Here is a 23,129-nt window from a genome sequence, read left to right on the forward strand (position 1 = left end):
TTTTATTTTATGGAATAAGATAAATGTTTTTCTTTTTTTGAAGGGCTAATATACTATCTTCTACTCTGCTTTTTACCTATCTGTAGAATTATTTTCCAAGTCCCTTTCCAAGAGTGTGTTAGCTGCCATTTGGCAAGAGACAGTTTTTCCCTATATGATCTGTTAATATATTTTAATGTTTAATCATTTATTTTGAGAGAGACACAGAGTGTGAGTGGGGGAGGGGCAGTGTGTGTGTGTGTGTGTGTGTGTGTGTGTGAGAGAGAGAGAGAGAGAGAGATTGAGAATCTAAAGCAGGCTTTGCCCTGTCAGCCTAGAAGTAGGAGGACTAGATCCTACAAATGTGAGATCATGACTTGAGCCGAAATCAAGAGCTAGATGCTTACCCAACTGAGCCCCAGGCGCCCCTGATCTGCTAATATTTTTAATGCAAACATTATTTAACTTAGATATTACCTGTTATTGATTACTTTGGTGCTCCCAGATGTGTTTGACTTTAGACACCAAACAATCTCTACTTTCATGGTATTTCTTATTGAAATATCCTATTTCTTATGAAAATCAGATGTAAAAAAAATCCTTTTATTCCTTACATCATTTTTGTTATTTTAAATACTCCTCCATTAAATTAATTTTTCTGTCTTTAGCTATTTTATTTGAAAGAGAGAGAGCGTAGGAGCACAAGAAGGGGAGGGGGCAGAGAGCAAAAGAGAGAATACTAAGGGCTCCACACTCAGCAGGGTTTTATCCCACGACCCTGGGATCATGACCTGAGCCGAAATCAAGAGTTGGATGCCCAGCCTCCTGAGCCACCCAGACATCCTATTTTTAACTGTTTTAAACCATGGGTAATTTATCTTCCAAATTCTACTAGACTGTAATTTTGAGGGTTAAGAACCATAAGTGTGTATCTTTTTATCCTAGTGCCTGATCAACTGAAGGCATTCAATAGAAGCTTATTAACAAATGAATGAATAAATAAATATGGTATTACTTTTGATGGGAAGATTAATGTAAAGAACATTAAAACTTAGTACTTAATATAGACTGTATGCTGTGTGACAGGACCAGTTCTAAAACGTTGGAGCGGATGCTGTTGGTGTTGTCTACACATCCATATACCCCTTACCATTTCAGCGAATGACAGCTTGTCTTCCAACAGTCTGCACTGGAGATTTTGTCAGAGGGGTGCCCTCACTGTGACAGAATCCACTTTGCTTATGTGAAACTTGGGCAGGATGTGTCTGGGAATTAATTTTCCTTGGAGGCAGACTGAAAACAGTGATTGATAGATTTGGGGGAGTATAACTATCCTAGATCCTTACTCCCTGCCAAGGATAAGTCAGAGATACGTATTTTACATAACTTTCAGCATCATAAACTAAGACAGAATATTACTACTAATAAAAGAAGAAATTCTTATGATCCAATCCAACAATACACACATTTTCAGGTAAGAAGACAAAAAAATAATCAAACATTTGTAACACAGTGTGACAATTAACTATATACTATATGCTTTGAAGCTATAGGGGGGAAAAAGCATTTTACCAGTTTTTATTTTGTCAAATTACAAAAAATGCTTCTTTTCTTAGAGAGGTTTTAATATTTATGTGATCAAATATGCAATATTATTCTTTGTTGACATATTACTCTGTGGGTTATAAAATAATCACTCATGTTTTTCTAAATGATATTTTGAAATTTTTATATTTAAATCTTTAAGATTTTAAAATTGAATTTTTGGTGTTGTAGAGGTATGGGTCTCTCTCTACTTTTATTTCCCTCTTTTTCTCTCAACACAGTGTTAGTCCCTTACCCCTAAAGTATTCATTGAGAAATGCATCAATTTCCTACTAATGTGAAGTACAATTTTCAACATATGCTAAATTTCTAAAAATGTAGAAGATTTGAGTTTTCTATTATATACCAGAAATAAACTGTTTTGATTAGTGTAGTTTTATAATGTGTTCATTATCTTATATTTCAAGTATTTCCTTACTATTTTTTATTTTAAAAATATTTTGCCTATGCTTTTCATTTGTTATTCTTAGTAAATAATAGAAGAAATACCCAGTAGAATGTAACTAGAATTTTGATAAATATTAATATTGAATTTATAAATTTATTTGGTATTTTTAAAAAAAAATTTTTTTCAACGTTTTTATTTATTTTTGGGACAGAGAGAGACGGGGCATGAACGGGGGAGGGGCAGAGAGAGAGGGAGACACAGAATCAGAAACAGGCTCCAGGCTCTGAGCCATCCGCCCAGAGCCCGACACGGGGCTCAAACTCACGGACCGCGAGATGGTGACCTGGCTGAAGTCGGACGCTTAACCGACTGCGCCACCCAGGCGCCCCAATTTATTTGGTATTAAAATATATTGTTATTCACACTTAAACTAGAAATATGTGGAAATTCCATCTGTTCACACATACACACAAGTACATGTAATTCTTATCTTTCTTTTTTCTTTTTTTTTGGGGGGCTCCTTATCTTTCAAGGAAGATTCAAGGAAAGGTCAGATATGATCTAGACTTTGAAAAAAGGAGAGTCTTGCAGCAAGACATTCTAAGCAGAAGGAAAGGAGGCTGTTTCTAATAAAGCTTGAAGTCCAGATGCAGATTTGGTTGTGAAGACTTTTGTAAGCTATTCTAGAGAATTTGGAATCAAAGTGTAGGCAGTAGGAAGTTTCTGATTGTTATAAACAAGGAGAATAAAATGATAAAATCTGTGACTTAGAAAGATAACCTTCTAATCACATGGTTGGTTCCTCTGGCAACCAGCCCCCATCCTGAAGCTGTTTAGGGGCCTAGCAAGTTACCTCATTAACATAAAGCCATATGTGGTTGAGAGGGACTCTATGAATTAAAAAAAAAAAATGCTTCTCTCACCCTGATCAGCAATCGGGAACCAGGGTTGAAGACCAAACATGTATTTCTTATAATACAGTATTACATAAGTAGTATGCTATCCCTAAGTGTTTTGATGTATAACCTACTTTTTTAAATTAAAACTATATTTTAGCCCAAATAACATACATGTTTATTATATTAAGTATAGAAACTCTAGGTAAATAATTTTTTTTGATCATAATTATTTTATTGGACCACTTTAAGAGATAAGCACTGTAAACACATAGATGCCTATTTCTTTAGGTTTATGTAGCCATGTGTGTATTTACAACTTTTCAAAGCCAACATGTATGCCCATATAGTAATACAGCTTCAAAACTTACCTTCTGAATCAAAAAAATGTATTTTAAACTGTAATTCAGTCTGAAGTAGTTTCCAATATGAGTTAAAATCCCAAATGTTTCTCTTTCTTAACAGTGTTTCTTGTTAATCTTGTTTCTTTATTTCTTCTATTCATCTAAGTGACTTTTACTCTCAATTAAATATTTACTCCTTCCTATCACCTTAGGAGATTTAAATGTATGACAACATCATTAAAAAATGTAAAATGACTCAAAACTTTGCTATTGACAATGAGAACTTTTTCTCTTAATAATTTTATCATTCTTGAAGCAACATATAAAGTGCTGAGATATTTTCACATAACTTCCACTCCTTGAAAAACATAAATGTCAATTTAATTGCATGACTTTTCTTTTTTTTAAATATTTATTTATTTTTGAGAGAGAGAGAGACAGACTGCAAGCAGGGGAGGGGCAGAGAGAGACGGAGACACAGAATCTGAAGCAGGCTCCAGGCTCTGAGCTGTCAGCACAGAGCCTGATGCGGAGCTTGAATTCACAGACCACCAGATTATGACCTGAACCAAAGTTGGATGCTTAACCGACTGAGCCACCCAGGCGCCCCAACTGCATGAATTTTCAAAACACAGTAACCTTTGCATTAAACCTCAGTAATTAATGGGAATGCTTTGCTTCATATATTGTTTTAAAATATAGATTTAGATAGAGTAAGCAAATGGTGTTACTGTTATATAATAAATGCAGATTTTCTCTTTACAGATTATAGTGTGGGAAAAAAGTTGCATCTTTAGATTTTTCAGTTCAAGCAGATAACTAATATATAAAGTGAAATCTTTTCAAAAGTTTGATTTGTAAGGGCAGTAAATAAGTAACCAGTGCTTCTGTTGCTTAAAACTACAGATCCACAGTAGAATATGAAAAATAATAATTATTATATTATTGTTAGAAATCTTATAAGCTGAACTGTGTATCTTCCATCTACATAGGAAGATAAAATATTCTTGAACAAGATGAAAATCATCCTGGAGTCATTTTGAGAACCAAATCATACGTAAGGTAAATGTGACTATATGAAATATGGGGCATTTGATTGCCTTAAGCAAAAACTCAAAATCTATTAATACTCTAAACAAAACTGCAATTTTTAAAATATGAACATTGGTGCAGGTTGGTTTGTTGAAGACATGTTAAATATGAGACTTTACATGTTGCAATAAATATGGGATCTTAGTCCATTTTGATAACAACCATGTACTGCTTGTGTATGTTCTGGGAAGAAATGTTAATTACCAGGCAATAACGGGATCAACGAGAGCTTTTACTGTGGAGTACTTTTGTTGGAGTGCTGTTTCTCAAATTGGTAGCATATTTCAGATAAAGAAAGGAAGTCCCCCTACTTGAAACTGCTGTGTCATTTCTTCTTCCTTAACTGAAATTCCAACCAAGTTTCAGGAAATGCCCTAATGAGCCACTTCTCTTTTCTCTTTCCTCAACTAAGTGGATTCCAACCAGCCCTAACTATTCATTATTCATGATCAGATCATTTACTTTGGTTGTCTCTTTTGGCATGGTGCTTATGTTATGGGAAGAGGGATTATAATTTGGTGCTGTTTATAGAGGTGATAACACTGATAGAATCCAATCATTGCTGGTAGGTAACTAAACTGGCAGGTTAATTTTCTGTACTTTAAACAAACTGAAGACAAGTCTAATCAATACTTATTTTACTTTGATATGTGTGGCTTGCTTATAATTATGGTTTCATCTCGCATGATCATTAGATATCAGGATGTTAGGGTAGTTGCACTGTGATTTGCTATAATTTGGGTAAAATATATCTGAAACTTTATTAATGTCTTATTTTAATCAAGATTTAGAAATTACCATTTTTGTTCATGATAACTGAAGCAATTTCCTCTTCCAGTTTAATATTCTTGGATATTTACTAAATTGGACTGATTTAACATTTTATTGCATTTTATAAGTTATTTTATGAATAAATGTTAATTTCTGTTTACATCTTAGCAATATATATGTTATCGGCTTTTAAAGGTAAGAAAATATGAGTTCTGTTCATAGCTGAATTAACACCAGATAGTACTTTAGTGTATGTTATTTTTCCAGCACTAATTATTCTGTTTTTTTTTTAAATAAAGATTTGGATTTGAAAAGTTTGTGTAGGAGATGTCAAATATCCAGCAATAAATTTTTATAGTAATAGTTTTCAATTGTAATAACTAATAGAGTTGTAGTAGAGACTTGGATTATCTATACATCTGTATACATACACACATATGTACACATCTATTTTTTATATATTTGTGTATGTGAATTATATTCCCATACTGTCTTAAAATGTTTCACTGGGAATAGACATTTTGAGAAAAAAAACATGAAGTAATCTTGAATTCATCTTGGGTAGCTTATTAGTAACTTATTTACTAGAAACTTTATTTAACATTGATACCAAAATAACCTTCACAATTCTTCCCTATTCAGAGACAGTGTCAACAAAGCAAAGTGAAACAGAATGTGGGGTGTATTATCAAGATTATTCAGACCATTTTGCTTTGCTACTATTTTAGATGAATCTGAGTGTAGTTTTACATTTTCAAGTCGCTTTTGAATGAGTAGTAAATCTTTTACCTTTTTTTGGTAGAAACTACCTTGAATATGCTGACTTTGTGATCTCCATTTTGAGAATAAAAAGTCTTTTTTAGCTATCAAACAAGTGGAGTGTATATAATTTCCATGTTGTTTATTCCTTTGGTGTTGATTATTATTGTTATTTAAAAATTTTCAGTTTCATTACAAAACAGTAGAACAGTTAAGTGCATGAGTATATTTTATTGAACTGAAACTTGGAGCTGATGTCAAAAATGAAACAAGCTGAAAAATGTTTCTTAAGCGTCAACTTAATTTTAATGACTATGGCACAAGGTTTGTTATAAGTTCTAGATAACCAAAATAATTATGAGACATTTAAATATGATGCAAATATATAGCATAAGTGAAGTTTTCAGAAACTGTAGTAATTGACACCGTGGAAGTAGGGAACAATTTTGAAAACAGTGGTTTGAATAGTCGAAAAGGAGAAATAAGGAAAGGAGAAACTGAAAGAAATATTCTTACACAATGGTTTCAAATGAATTAATAAAACATGATTCAAAGGGGATAATGATGGATACTGATAAAACAGTAATCATATTATACATGTGGAAATGCAATCATTAAACTCTTTGTAAATTAACGTACAAATAAAATTATCCAAAGTTTATTAGACATGCCATACTCTTCAAGGAGATGTTTAATTAACTCTTTTAGTATAAAATATTGAATTAAGCAGTGGAATGATAGCAGATCTTGAAAGATAATGTTTACAAATAGCACAGTGCAAATTTTACACTCTTCGGCAAACAAAATAAAACAAAACAAATGTAGAGTGCAAATTATAGTTTCTGCTCAGATTTTGCTGAGTGGGTTTACTAAGATCAGGAAGAGTCTGTGAGGCACAGAGCTGAGGAAAGCATTAAGAACCACCAGTGTCTTACAAAGCATGAGCCAATCTTAAGAGGAGAGCTTAACAATAGTCTTATAGAAAAAGACTATTTCTTTATCAAGAAACTAATGTATAAAAATATTCCTTATTTTGTTGTGAGCTACCAGCCAGTTAAGGAGTCTGTGGGTTGGGGTGCAGGTGTTTGGAGACATATCAAGATTTGGCAGACATCACTTTGAGAGCTTAGTGGATAGATAATTATGTGATTCCATTAAATTGTATTTATTGGAGCATGGGAAGTCTGGATGCTTACTCATTAGCAAAAGAAAAAAAAAAGAAGAATGGTATGAGAATGTATTACAGGTGGTTTATGTTAAACATCAGAAAAATTGAGGGGATCTGTATTGTTAAAAAGTGAAATAGTAAGGTTGTGGAATTTCCTCAGGTGACCAGTTACAGGAATAGGTTGGTCAAGGAGAGAAAGCCCTTGCTACGGATTTTGTAATTGCTCTCAGGATATAATAGGAGGTTGGGCCTAATGATCTTAAAGATCCATTAGGTTGCTGTTTTTCTTTTTATCTCTGCAGATTTGAAAGAGTAGGTAAGAAGTAAAAAAAAAAAAAAGGAATCTAGGAAGTAGAGGTTTAGTTTTAATAAGGATTCCCATGCTCCCTTATGTTCATTCCTAACAGTTACCATGGAAGAGTATTTGCACATCGTCTCTTGCCTTTCCTGAAACACTCTCCTCCACCAGTGTACTAAAACAGATTGTGATTCACTTTCTGTGTTTTTCTACTGGGCCAGAGAATCCTTCTATCCCTCCCTTTCTTTCTGTATTTCTTATTTTGTGACCATGTTCCCAATACAGAAGTTCATATGCACATCAACAAATTAAGTTCTGAAAGATACTCAGCTTCCTAAGATGTATTTCCATACAAATAAAAATTTGAGCCAGGACTCTCTATCTGTTCAGTCAGATATTTCACTTTTATCTCCCCTTTGCCAAAAACTCATTCTATCTAACATCTTTCCCCACTCCCCCCCAAAACTAGACCAGTACCTACTACTTTGAAAATCTGTCTATAGGCAGGTAATGATCTCAGCTAGTGTCTGCAAGGAATATCTCAGCAGCTAAGATGTTTATAATGTCTGCTCCCTTTGATCCTGTGCAGACTTAAAAGGATTTGAACCTACTGAACAATCTGAGGTCTGCAATAGAAATTTTGTCAGCAGCACTTTTTACCATCAAACTTTAAGTTCTGGCCAACTTTTAGGTTTCTCCTTAATTAATCTTAGGTCAAAAGGCATTGATGTTTGGTCATATTCTCAAAGGTTTCTCTGTTTCCATTTAGACAATCACTTTTTCTCTTCTGTAGCTTATGATTGTCCTTCACGTGTACAAGGTTCTTTTCACATGATGTATGATTTGCTTTTCCATCAGAATTATACCTACCATTAAAGATATTTCCCCTAAGTGTATTCTACCGTGTTTACATTCTCTATGCTCCCAAATTGTAGAACATGTATTGTTTTTATTGCAAACAACCATTTTTTTTTGTCTTAGTGACCTTTTGAACATTTATTGTGGACATGTAGGGATATAGTGTTTGGAAAACTCTGAGCGTATCCACTCAGGGTAGGAACAAACCAGTGGTGAGTCTTCCCAGTGAGGTGACTGATGACACCTTCTGGAGAAGGTAGAAAATGTGTAGTTTTGTCTTGAGCAACGACTTAGTTAATATCTATGTAAGTTGGGTAAGTTGAAGGTATATAAGTAGAGGAGTGTACCGGGTGTAGCACTAAGTTTTAAGGATGCTAAGATGCCAAAGATAGCATACCTGCCAATGAGCAGGTGAGGCATTTCAACAATTAAACACACTGGCAAGTTATAAAAGTATATATCAATTCCCTATGAGTCTGGGGGTTTGGGAAGGGTTCAAAGAACCCTTGAAAAATAATTAGCTATTCTTTAGGCAGGCAAAGGATAGGAGAAAAGCATCAGACCAAAGACTAGCATGTGCAGAGTTGTGAAAAGCATGGCACATTCAGGGGTCTTTGATTAGAGCTTGCGATCATTGTGGGGAATAACATAAAGTAGGGCTGGAGAGTTAAGATGGGGGCAGACCATAACTATGCTTTTAAGGTTTTAGGATTTTAACAAGAGGAGTAGCTTGATCTAATTGTGTTTTAGCTGGATATCTCTGGCCATTTGGAACACAGTTTGGGGGGATGAAAGACTAGAGCCATTAGTTTTAGATTTTGTTTATAGAGCACTCCTGTATCTGCTTTAAGAGAACAAGGACAAGTGTGTGCCTCTGGGTAATACTTTGCAAAGCGGTTGTACCTCTGGCAAGAACAGAAGGCAAGTGCTTTGCTAAAAATATGATAGAACCTACTTCATAAGAAAATCAAAGGTGGTGGACGATGTCATTTTCCACTGTAGAAATAACCACTGAAAATGAACATGGGTTAGCTCCCAAACTAGTGGGCCAAGCAAATATTTGCAAGTGATTCAGTGATTTCTTTGTGGTTGCTTGGTTTAGTGCTGAGAGAACACACTGAAATGGGAAGTCAGAAGTTTACCGTTTTTAGCTTGCTACTAACTTGCCATGTGACTTTGAATAACTGTGTGTGTGTGTGTGTGTGTGTGTGTTTGCTGAATATTCTGAGTTGAAGTAATATCAGGTGTGGAGAGTGAAAGGCTAGGTCTGGGACTAAGTGTGAAGGATGGGGGTCTGGTGGTGTTAAAGTTTAGGTCTCCTGTGCCTGAAAAGTAGTTCTGAATTCATGCCTGGGATATCAAACTTAGACTGGATGTGGGAACTCTAAGATTGGAAATCTAGGTCAGAGCCCAAAGGGAGGACCTCTCTCCTTCTCCCTATGAGATCCTTGATCTCACATTTCTGACAGATTTTCAGAGCATGAAATGGGCTACTATATCATATATCTGGCTTTCTCCTCCCCCCCGCTTCGATATCCTCTGCTAAATACAGCCTCAGAGGAGGCCTAGGACAGAGCTCTCAGAGCAAAATGAAGTAGAGAACAAAGCAACTCTTTGTGTAATTCAGGAGGTAACTTTTAATTTGCCTTTCTTCAAAGGTCATGTCGATGTACTGCCAATTTATTCACATTTCTATTTGTTTCAAAATGAAATACTGGTTGTACTAAGTAGTATCTAAATTCACCTATATTCAGTCTTACTGAGCATGTCCAATGAAATACATGACAAAACTTTTGACCAGTTGCTTAAAATGTATTTCTCTAAATACAAAACACATGAACAGCAACAAAATAGCAAGCAAAGATATTCTAGAATATGCTAGAAGGAAAGAATAAATGCATAAGCCAAACTCATATTCTACTTGGGGATAAAAAGGAGACTGACTGTTAACTACTTCTGCTTGAGTAGCAGTCATCTTGGAAGAGTTTGAATGAATATCAAATGCAGCTCTGTTGCATGAAGTCTTCTCTTCTCCAGTTGATAATAGCTAACATTGATTGGGCTCTCATCAGTTGCTAAAAACTTTGCATGTATCACCTCATTTGATGCTGACAATACCCTTGAGGCTCTTATCTCCATTGTTCACTAGAGAAAAGTGAGATTTTTGAAAGATAGGTAAATTTCCCAAGGTAATCAGTGAGTAAGTGGTGGGGCAAGGAGTTGGTTCTAGGTCTGGATGGTGCTTAGACCTAGGTGAATTATACAATCTTTTTTTTTTTTTTTTTTGGTCACTTTCAAATTTAAATTGTATCTTTGTTGTTCTAGTTCATTCATTTTGAACAAGATCCCATCTTTATTTTAGAGAAGGGGAAACAGTTCAAGGGAGAAAGTTTGGGGAAATCAGAAACCACGGCTATACTAAAAATGGTTTCCAGGCTTACACATGGATAACGAGGTCTTTGACTGTATTCGATTTGCAAAAATAGCAGTTGCAGAGGTAACAAGGGACCAGAATAGATGTCTCTATTTCATAAAAGAAAGGGGCAAAGTGAAAAGACTCATTAATGTTGAAGCAGTAGATGGATAACCAGTGACAAATATCAAGTAGATTTTCTTCAGTTTGGTCAGAGAAAGGTCATTGATTATTTTTGGTTAAACTGGTTCACAGAGGCCAGGTCTCTACTAAAAAAGGGAATTAATTGCTTCCATTCCCCACTAATTGCCTCAACATTTCCCTTTGCTTTGTCATTGGAGATTTGGTCAGAGAGGCAAAAAGTCAAAAGTCAGAGTGTGATGGAATCTACATAAAAAGGGAATCTGAGGAGACCAAATTATGGCATTTGGTGTAATAATTATAATGATATTTAGCATTTTTCCCTGGGAGTGCTGTGGATTTTTAGAGACCTTTTCAATCTTTAATCAGACCATAGGGCACATTTAAGAGAGTTCACTGTTTTTATTTCCATCTAGAGGATAAGGCATCACAGAGAGATGAACTGACCTCGGGCAAGTCTCCTGAGATGTTAATCCTATATGTTGGATTGCACCCTCCAATGTTGAGTTTTAGCTAGAAGCCTGGGCTCTTCCCAGAAGTTTCATTCATTCATGCTCCTTCAGAGTCTTTAGGCTTTTTTTGCATGTTATAATCTGAGATTACTACCTCTATCAATGACAGAAAAATCACCCAAGGAAACCAGTATGAAATGGTCTTGATGTCACAACAGCTGCTTAGTTTTCAGTCAGTGGGTGCCATCTTCAATTAACAAGACCTTCTACTTTTGTTTTTGTTGACTGAACCGTCTGTGAAATCCTGTCTAGTTCTAAGTCCTTTAGAATATATGAATTTTGTGTTCCAGGCATTTTTTTAATTGTTTTGAAACCCAAAGTGGCAATAAAGGAAGTTGAAAGAACATGAGATCTGAATATGATAGGTCAGTGTTTACTTGTAATACCTTCTGAAGCCCAATAGACAAATGTTTCTCTTTAGGAAGTCCCAAATCTTCAATATCAACTACTCTTCTTTGCTAGAAGAATGTTATTCTTTATTAGATATTTATTACATTATAGGCTCTTAGAAACATGGCGTATTAGAATGAGTGTAGGTTTTAAAGATGGCTAGGTTTTAAAACCAGCTCTGTTAAAACCAGTTGTTTGATGCCAGACAGATCATGTGATTTGACTGAAACTCAATTTCATGTGTAAACCTAATATACCTCATTGGGTTTCAAGATTATTAAATGAGAAAGTGACTAAGCTGGCGTTAAGCATAGAATGAGGACCTAGAAACTTCAGCCTATGCTTATTAGTGTTGTTATTAGAAATTGTAAAGATATCAAATGATAAAACTATTATTTGGGGCAAGACTCAAAACAAACATAAGGGGCAAATATAAAAGAAGTCTAGTACTCTATAGAAATACTTTATTTGAGCAAGATGTTCTCACAGTTATGGTGAGCTTGAGCTGGACCATCTTCCTCTGGTGGGATGCCTGTCCATGGCAAGTCTTCCTTACTTTATCCTATTGAAAGTGCTTTGCTACCATTGTTATTTGGTAATCAGAACAATCCTGAGAATTGAGTAGTAGTATTGTGCCCATTGTATAGATAAGGTTATTTTACATACTGGGAAAAAAACTAACTGGCCAGAAGGTGCACAGCTTGTCAGTGAAGAGCCCAGGTTTGAAGCCAGGTGGGCAGATTCCAAAACCTGCAATCCCGACTGCTGCTCTAACAGTGCTTTTGAAATATCAGCCTGCAATTTAAAGTTGTCATTTGTGCAAGCTGAGAAATTAAATTGCCGTCACCCCCATTTTTAAATTGATTAAGGGGATTCTTATCATTTTTAATGTTTATGTATTTACTTTGAGGGAGAGAGAGTGCAAGCAGAGGAGGGGAAGAGAGTGAGGGAGAGAGAGAATCCCAAGCAGGCTCCTCACTGTCAGCACAGAGCCCAATATAGGGCTCCATCTCATGAACCACAAGATCATGTCCTGAGCTGAAATCAAGAGTTGGGGGTTTAACTGACTGAGCCATTCAGGCGCCCCTAATTAAGGGGGTTCTTAAAGCTTATCCTTCTTCTGACAAAAATGGCTGTTCACACTAAAATGGAAAACCATTGTCAAGAGTGACATCTATGTCACTAACCCTCCACTGGGTTCTTTTTAAGGGTTTTCATTTAATCTCAAAAAGTGTAACTAGCCTAATCCCTTGTCAGGACACGTGTCAGTCCTCTAACCAAACAATATTAGGAGCTGGGAATATGGGTCCTTATAGCTTCCATGATGCTTGTCTGTTGTCTGGCTCTCCCCCTGTCCCCTACTGTAGCTATCAGGCAGGCCCAACGAGCCTTTTCTCCCTGGTACTGAAGCAGAGGACCAACTCTGAAGAGAGCCCTAATTGTCAAACTAGTTAGTCACATTTTTGACTTGTTTCTATTAAACAGTGTAACTTAATAAAACTCCTTTAAAATATATAAACAAGGCACACCTACTAACACAGGAAGAGCTAAGACTGTGTATACATGGGAAATCTGGTTTGACTGTTTTGACTAACGTGACTGCTCAAGTCAGTCAGAAAGTAATCACCAGTTAAGCAAACCATTTTGACAGATTTTTGGCCCACTGTGACTGCTTATTTGACTGGCTTGCCTGTCAGCTTGAAGTGGTCAGATTGACTGGAGACAGTCTAACTGGGAAATTTAACTTTGGAGGACGTGGGTGTCTGTATACCAGAATCTACTTTAAATAACTTTATTTGAAATATGTACCTATTTTCCTGGGACCAGTGAGAGAAGTTTGAAAGTGACACATTGCAGCATTTGACTTTCTAGAGTGAGATGTCTTGTCGCTTGCTAGAGCTGGCAATATATTTATAGGCTACAAAACAATCTCATTTTTCCCTATGCACATATAGAGTTCAATAAGATTGAAATTCTACCCTAACTTGGCCAAGTCTTAATAAGACATTGTACTCTTACTCTTCTGAAGGGTTGGTGATATGTGACAGCAAATGACTTCTCAGATATCAGGATACCAATTCAGTCATTAGTGACTTGTGGTAAGACCACATTGACCTTGCCACTGATGGTAGTTGTTGTAGAAGAATTATAAGAGAAAGAAAAAAATCAAAATAAAACACCAAACAAAACCCTTGATGAGATGCAAGAGAATCTGGTCGACATTATTATTTGAGCTGCTTTTTGAAAGCAAGCCCCTTTATACATCTATGCTTGTGTTACTTTTAGAAATTTACTTTGAAATGAGCTCCCAGGTTTGGGCAAGACAATACCGTAAGGATAGAAAGAATAATTTATTCTCACATGATAATGTTGGATTTTTTTCCAATATATGAAGTTTATTGTCAAATTGGCTTCCATACAACAAACACCCAGTGCTCATCCCAAAAGGTGCTCTCCTTAATACCCATCACCCACCCTCCCCTCCCTCCCACCCCCCATCAACCCTCAGTTTGTTCTCAGTTTTTAAGAGTCTCTTATACTTTGGCTCTCTTCCACTCTAACCTCTTTTTTTTTCCTTCCCCTCCCCCATGGGTTTCTGTTAAGTTTCTCAGGATCCACATAAGAGTGAAACCATATGGTATCTGTCTTTCTCTGTATGGCTTATTTCACTTAGCATCACACTCTCCAGTTCCATCCATGTTGCTACAAAGGGCCATATTTCGTTCTTTCTCATTGCCACGTAGTACTCCATTGTGTATATAAACCACAATTTCTTTATCCATTCATCAGTGGATGGGCATTTAGGCTCTTTCCATAATTTGGCTATTGTTGAGAGTGCTGCTATAAACATTGGGGTACAAGTGCCACTATGCATCAGCACTCCTGTATCCCTTGGGTAAATTCCTAGCAGTGCTATTCCTGGGTCATAAGGTAGGTCTATTTTTAATTTTTTGAGGAACCCCCACACTGTTTTCCAGAGTGGCTGCACCAATTTGCATTCCCACCAACAGTGCAAGAGGGTTCCCATTTCTCCATATCCTTGCCAGCATCTATAGTCTCCTGATTTGTTCATTTTGGCCACTCTGACTGGCGTGAGGTAATATCTGAGTGTGGTTTTGATTTGTATTTCCCTGATAAGGAGGGACGTTGAGCATCTTTTCATGTGCCTGTTGGCTATCTGGATGTCTTCTTTAGAGAAGTGTCTATTCATGTTTTCTGCCCATTTCTTCACTGGATTTTTTGTTTTTCGGGTGTGGAGTTTGGTGAGCTCTTTATAGACTTTGGATACTAGCCCTTTGTCCGATATGTCATTTGCAAATATCTTTTCCCATTCCATTGGTTGCCTTTTAGTTTTGTTGGTTGTTTCCTTTGCTGTGCAGAAGCTTTTTATCTTCATAAGGTCCCAGTAGTTCATTTTTGCTTTTAATTCCCTTGCCTTTGGGGATGTGTCAAGTAAGAAATTGCTACGGCTGAGGTCAGAGAGGTCTTTTCCTGCTTTCTCCTCTAGGGTTTTGATGGTTTCCTGTCTCACATTCAGGTCCTTTATCCATTTTGAGTTTATTTTTGTGAATGGTGTGAGAAAGTGGTCTAGTTTCAACCTTCTGCATGTTTCTGTCCAGTTCTCCCAGCACCATTTGTTAAAGAGACTGTCTTTTTTCCATTGGATATTCTTTCCTGCTTTGTCAAAGATTAGTTGGCCATAATTTTGTGGGTCTAGTTCTGGGGTTTCTATTCTATTCCATTGGTCTATGTGTCTGTTTTTGTGCCAATACCATAATGTTGGATTTTATGGGGAGAATGCATTGAGGTTATTGTCTGCTGTAAGCATATTTTTTTATCATCTGTTTTATGTTGGTCGAGTATCCTAATGTGTTTAACACTGAGAATTTGAAATATCCTGTTATTGTTTGAAAGACTTATTCACATGCTGCTCTTTAACCCTCCTAAAATTCTAACTTTTCCCATGGAAACGGAAATGTTTAGTAAATGTTCAGAACTTTATTGCTACCTTATGTACTTGTATTAAATATATTCAATTATAAGATTATATAGAAGTTAGAGCTACAATATTAGTAATGACATTAAAGTTATGGCACTTTTCTTAAAATAGCTTGCTTAATAGTCATATTTTCCCTTGTATGTCACCTGATGTATCATTCTGTTTTTTTTAAAATTTTGTGATTGATATAGGGAAAGGAAACTACTTTAGTTTTGTTTTCAAAGTTAATACTTTCTAGTCATTTTATGATTAACTGTTTTTAGCAATAAAGCCCTTTGATCTGAGTAAAAGAGAGAGCTAAATCAAATCTCAGAGTTGAAAGCATGCTATAGAGACACCATTGGGATATATGTTTAAATTTGATATTTTCTCTATATTATAGAATCATTATTAATAATGTTTCAATGATCAGCTTGATGCTTCAGAGTTTTTACACATTTAGGATTATTTCCTTAAGCTATATAAATGTATTGCACAAATTTACCTCCTTGGTAGCAACTCATGCGAATATCTGTTGTGTTGTTCCCTCCTCAGCACTAGGTATTAAGAATTAAGACATATTTGTTAATTTGAAAGGCAAAAAGCTTTGCTTTAATAATTACTTCTTATGAGGAACAGAGACTCAGTAGTGATGCCAGTGAGGATTTGAACTTTTGTTTTGCCTCAAAGCTCCTAAACCTATCCTCTATTTTTACTTTCTCCTATGGAGAGAATTAGGCAGCTCACCTCAGTGGCTTGCTATGAAGATTACCTGAGACAAGGTAAAGCAAGCTCTGTGCCTGACACAAAGCAATACTTACTATACTTACTATAATTTATACCATTATTATGATAATTATTAGTATAATTTTTAACTTTGAAGAGAGTATAATGTAAGCAGATCTAGATTGATTTTTTTAACTGTGCTGCTTCTATAACTTGGTTGACCCCTCTGAGCATTAGTTCATCAGTAAAATGCATGAAATAAGAGATTAGAATCATAAGGGACGAAATATGAAATCATAAAAGGGTTAAGTAGGTAAGATAGTGCTCTGTTGATAGTAAAATACTGTATAAATGTAGTATACTGTGTCCTATTCATTATATTTATTATTGTCTTTGGATTCCGTGGCAGTTGTCTGCTTACCTTATAATCTTGTGGCTGCGTACTTAAAAATTCAGTTTCAATGACAAGGAAGACTCCCATAAACTGTGACAATAAGTTATTAAATTATAATAAGTTATTACATGGTAGAAACACTTAGAAACCAAATTAGCTATGCAATGTATCACTGTACTTTGTTTAGTCTCATGGAAACATCATATTTAAAGTGAACAAATGTCCACCATTTAGTCATTGTAAGATTTTCTCCAGGCAGTAAGGAGGAAAATTAAAACAATGTCTGATGTTGCAGTTTTGGAAATGATTTCTCACTGATAAGAAGAAGCATGGTTGATAGACAGTATACTTTACCAATAAATCTTTTATGGTAGGATTTTTGCCACCACCAAGCAAGTGACCTGTAGTAACGATCAGGGAGGGACATTTATGGGAGTGTCGGCTGGTTTCCTTCAGTTTAGGGGCAGTGAGCAACTGACAGGAAAAATGAAAACATAAAAGTTGACAGGGGCAGATTCTGGAGTACCTTGTTTAGGGGATTTCAGAGGATGATCCAGTGTCCTAAGCTCGGGCCCCAGCCTTCCAGCTTTCTTGCATTCTTACTCTTTGTACTTTCTCTTTGGTGTAACTGAGTCTTTTAATCCATTGATTACTCCATCTTCTCACCTTTAGGCCTTTGTTCCCTTCCCCAGGCAGCTTTTACTCTACCTATTTCAGTCAGCTCACACTGTGAGAGTCACTTCTTGCCCATCATTCTGTTATCCCTGAGCATCCTTGACCAGCGCAGCCTCTCAGCTGCACCTTAATCCTTAATTTAATCACACTTTCAAAATCTCCTTGTAACGTAGGGTAACATATCATAGGTTCTGGGGATTAGGATATGGACATCTTTGGTAAGGGAAGCATTGTTTTATTTGCCATGGAATAATTTAAAATAATTGGTAAAAGCTTAAAAAGACTAAAATAATATATTTTTTAATTATGAATTTTTTTCTTTTTAAATTTCAATGAAAAAGTTTTATTTTAGTTGGTTTGTCTGCTCAAATTACAACGGAAAGAGAATCCTAGATCTTCATCTCTGAAGTTACAGTAAATATTTTCCACATATTCCAAAGTTACAATACTAACTAGAATTCTAGAACGCTCAAGATTTTTATTCAGAATAAGCCAAGCTGAAAATAATATTTTCTGCCTTCCTCACCTCCTCCCTCTCCATCTACCTGTTCTGTCTCATGAAAAGGAGTTAGAGGTTTTCAGGAAAGAAACATTTAAGTAACAGTAAAGATGATATAAGGAAACTAAATCTCCTGGGAAAAAGGACTAAGACTCTTCAGAATTGTGTACCTTTAATACACAGATCTAGAGACCAAAGTGGAACAAAGAATCTTTAAAAAAAAAAAAAGGAAACATTCATCTAAAGTTAATATTTTCTCATGATAGATATCAAATGCAGCATCGCTCCATACTGGATAGAGAACCCAGATCTTGCACCATGTGATGGTTACAAGACAGGCAAAGCAAAACACAAAAACAAAATCATGAGCGAGCCGAGTCAAAGTTAACTAATCATGGGGAAGCAACTCCAAAGATTTTTCCACCAGAGTGGAATCAGCTGATTGATACTTGTATACAGATATAGGACACAATTTGTTTTCTAATAGTGGAGGCTGGAGTTCATTTTCATTATCCTTGTGAACTGATAATAAATAACTTGTAGTTGAAAGAATACCCTACTTGCAATCAGAAGACAAGAAGCAGAGCTCACTTTTTTTTTTTTTTTTTTTTTTTGCCTGTGTGATTGTGACCAAGTCCGATAACCTGTTTGAGCTTTAGTTTCTTCATCTATGGAATGAGGACAAAAGTCCCTACTTCAGCCATTGGAATGTTTGATTCTATGTGTGACAGTGACTACTATTATTCGGCATTCTGGGGCTTTCAATTAGTCCGTGAGGTTCTGTGATCAGTCTTCTCAATGAATTCATGTTTCATGGCTATGTACTTTCTATAACTCCAAAAAATTTAAGATGGGAGTGTGTTTCTTTGATTCTAAAGAAACATTGTTCTTCTGTGACAAGGAGAGGTGAATCTACACCTATGTACCGGAAGGCCTTTCCTACATGAAGGCATGATTACTTGAAAAATTTGATTAATGTAGATAAAGTAATAACACATGCATTTAAAACACAAAGAGCCAGAGATCATCATATTTACTAGTTAAGTAAAACAAAGACAATGCAAATTTTACCTTTTTTTCCCAGAAATATGAATAATAACTGTAAAAATTAAGTGATAGAAATGTATGTATGAAACAAAGCCATTTTCTGCAGTTTGTCAATCAAAATGAATAATCTCATAGTCTCATTTTCAATTAGATTATTTTAATATTTAACTACCTAAAATGCCCCAATCATATTCTTTAGAAAGTGGTTAGACTGGAATACTGCAGTTCTAATGATGACATTTTATTATGATAAAAATGACTTCATTAATTGATGATCATATATCAACTCATAAAGTAGATAAAGGATATAAAAAGTTTTCAAACCCGAGATAGGATAAAACCACTTGAATTGTTTAGAATTTTTTTTCCAGGAATAAACCTTTATGATCTTTTTAATCTCACAAAATACACAAATTTCTTTGTTATAAATTCAACTACCTTATGTGGCCTGTGACTTTCTTCTTCAAGGTCTGTATAAGTTGATGATATATTAATATTATCCCAAATATAACCATTAGATATATTAAAGATGAAAAATATAATGCATTTGTAACAGAATGATGCAAGCAACGACAAGAATTAATAGGGAGATTTGGATTTTGGTCCCAGGTATTCTTATTTATGGTTTTGAATCTATTTTAGAACATGTAAGATTAAAAATAAATGCACTGATGACTTTCCAAGGTATTTGAAATAAGACCTTTTAAAGAAGTCAGTCTTGTTGCTCCTTTATTCTGTGAATCCTTGAAAGAACATTTACAACTTCATAATGAAAATGATTTAAGGTCACTATACTGAGGATGAAAAAAAGTACATTTAACTATTACATTAGAGCTTTGTTTTAAGTTGAAAGTAACTGTGAAGTGTAAAATATCATCTAAGCCCAATTGTTGACTTCTGAAGCAAAATGTCTTTTGCTTTATAAAAGTCCTCTTATTAAATATTAATGTTTAAGTTTAAATGCAGTCATATAAACTTTTTAAAAAAGAAATTTAAGACATTTTAATGAATCTAGCTTAAATAACTAACTTGTATATTTCTACATTTACGGAAGGCAAGTTAATTGTATGAGAAACTTCTGAAGCTTCCAAGAGTAGTATCAACTCATTTAAACACAGCTATAGGCACTACATATAAATATGTCTAATAATATCAAAAATATAATGTTACACCTGAACAATTCCTTCTTATTAAAGGAAAAACACATCTTTCATTCATTCAGTTTGTCTGTTGAATCAGAAGGCACATTTCTTCATCGCATTTCTTCCCCAAGAGATAGTATATGCTCAATTTGAATTTTGATTATTGATACATTATAATTTCAGAAAATAAAATAGAATTAAATATTGTGCTGAAGTTTTAAAAAATAATAGTGCAGGCCTATTTGAATTTTTAATTTATGATGTTATAAGATTAAATAAAATAATTTATGCAAAGCCTATAGCATAGTCTTTTCTACAGGATATTCACTCAATAAACAAAAAGAGTACAAAATCTATTATCCAGAAAACTAGGGCTAGGTGTGTTTTAGAATTCTTAGTACTTCAGATATTGAAATGTAATGTGGTACATTACTACTCATACCTTGACAACCCCAGAGGGGCCCAAGACTGCATCCCATATTCAAACACATTAATATATCTGCAGAAATTCCTATGAATATCTACTATAAGTGAGATAAAGAAAGATTATAAATAGCCTTACTTTATTTCAGATCGGATTTTGTCACCAAATGGGTTTGCACCAGACTTAAAAAAGCAAACAAAACAGCAACAACCCCAAAACTACTTCTGGTTTTCAGAGCTTTTTGGATTTTAAAATTGCTATTAAAAGGTTGAGAACTGATAATGAGAGTTGTGATGCAATTGGATTAAGAAATAAGTCTGTATCTATATCAATGGGTTGAATGCATGACTTTGGAAATATAAAGAACTAATAATTATTTAATTTAGGAGGATTTACTCCTATATAACCCATACAAACTTTGAGTGAACATTTTGTAAAATATGTGAAAGAAATCCATAGGACCTAGGGGAAAAATACAAAATTGATTGCTCCACGTGTAATTAGAGCTTGGGAGTCCATCATGTTTAGTTCTAGGCCCTCTTCTAATTCTGTACATCCTCCACAAATCATCTCATCAGTTACCATCTAAGTGTAAATGTCAAATTAGTTGTATCCATGGTCCATACTTGACTTCTGAGTTCCAGAACCATTTGTCTAGCTGTCTACTTCACATACCCTCTTGGATATCTTCAAAACTTCACAAACTCAATGTGTTCAAAAGCAAACTTAGGATTCTCTGTCCCTCCCAAAACTCCAGTCTTCTCTGGGAAGGGCGTCACTATTCATTCAGTTACTTAAGCCACAAACTCAGGGGTCATTTCTTAATCTATTTTGGAACATCTCTTAAATCCAGCTACTTGTTTCCATGTGACTACCTCACCCTTGTCACCTGATCTTAGTTCAAACCACCCTTTTTTATTTCCTGCACTCTCCTTTTACCCCCTAGAATTCATCTGGCTGAACTACTACTCTCCCCTTTGCTGTGATAAAGAGAATAAGACACATTTATATACCTGCAGGATTGCATGGACTGGTTGTGCTGGCCTCTTCTGTCCCACACCACACTGTCAGCTCTCTGCTCCAGTTCTTTAATTCCTCCCAAGCATTTTTCTCATCTTGCTTCTTCCCATCAAGGTCTTTGCACATGCTGTTCCATCTCCCTGGAATTCTTTCTCAGAATTCTTTCTCTATACTCTTGCTCTAGTTACTTCCTTGTCATCTTCCAGATTCAGTCCTATCATCCCTTCCTCTAAGCCATCCCTAACTTCTGTCTAAATAATTTCTGTCCACAGGCTCATAGTCTTAGGTATCTCTCCTTCCTATTACAGAGCTTGAGAATTTACAGTCATTTGTGCGATAGTTTGATTAACATCTGTCCCTTTTGCCTGTCCAAAAGCTGCATGAGGAGAGAGACCATGTTTCACTTTGCTCACCACTGTTACCTACATAAGTTTCCAGGCACACACGTTCATTTGAATAACTTGCTTCCCTTTTGTCTGGGTCATTCTGCTTGCTTTTGTGATACCTTTTACTTTCACATAGTTTATCACATTGTGTTACAATTATGTGTTTAGTTATCTATCTCTCCTAATAAACTGTGAACTCTTTGAAGACTGGATTGTCTCTTTTGTTCATAACTATATCCCCAGAACTTATTATAGTTGAATAAAATCTGATCTGTAGTAGGCACTCAAAAATATTTGTAGAATCAGTAAATGCTAAACCTGAGTACAGATGTTCAAATATATTTTGAAGTATTATGGCTCAAGTTATCTCCATGTTTCATATTAACATATTTTAGTCATTGATGTTGTTGCCAGTTGACTTGAGTGTGTGCAGGTCCTTCTGTGTTGTTCTGAAGCCAACATGAGGTGGTTAGACTCTGGATGTGATTCTTAATTGATGTTTGTGGCTCAAAAACTCCAAATACACATGCTCTTAAAAACCGATCAGCACAAGTAAGCCACGATTATTGCTGATATTTGTTCTAAGTCTTTTAAAGGTATAATATAGTAATTCTCCTGAGATGCTAGCATCAACAAAACAAATCAGTGCAAGTATAGATGGAGCTAGATTGAGTTATAAGGGAAGCTTAGACTTTATAGTGTAAATACAAGTGTACATGGAGTACAAGCATTTTTACTGATAGAACACTACTGAATTAAACAAACTCTGCTTAATAATATTAATGCCTCTTTAAAGTCTTCTAAGTGGAGGTCTCTCCTGAAAGACATACCACTGGAATTATCCAAATTCAGATGATTGTGACTGAAGGAATACGTTACAATCATATTTTACATTATTATCCATTAAATAGCTTTGGATTATATAATACTCAGCTGAAATATGCTGACAGTTATTCAGAAACCTAAGTAAAACTTTTGATGAACCGGGCCCTACTTTGTTCAATAGTTATATCTCAATCAGACAAGCTCGACTGTATAATTTTAGGTTTAGTCAAGATGAGATTTATGGATATATCATATCCAAAGACTGCTATGAAGAAAGTAAGATTTGAAGAAATGAGTTATTAATCTTTACTGTATAACATTAACAAATGTCATGTGGCATTTATGAGTAGGTACCTAGAGGTAGTAGATTCATAAGCCCCCCAAAATAGATTTCTTCT

General features: G+C 35.2%; 1 protein-coding gene across 5 annotated transcripts in view; it reads left to right on the top strand.

The window, feature by feature from the left end:
* TFEC (transcription factor EC) overlaps window positions 1-23,129 on the top strand; it is a 137,168-nt gene that overhangs the window by 58,258 nt on the left and 55,781 nt on the right. The window contains exon 1 of one of the 5 annotated variants that reach the window (XM_015067340.3): window positions 4,716-4,869. The exons of the other annotated variants lie outside the window; for them this stretch is intronic. The gene's annotated coding sequence lies outside the window, so the exon portion shown is untranslated. Of the gene's footprint in view, window positions 1-4,715; window positions 4,870-23,129 lie in introns of those variants that run through there. 5 annotated transcript variants of the gene reach the window in all.

Source organism: Acinonyx jubatus, chromosome A2 (assembly GCF_027475565.1).
Source record: "Acinonyx jubatus isolate Ajub_Pintada_27869175 chromosome A2, VMU_Ajub_asm_v1.0, whole genome shotgun sequence".
Taxonomy (NCBI): Eukaryota; Metazoa; Chordata; class Mammalia; order Carnivora; family Felidae; genus Acinonyx; species Acinonyx jubatus.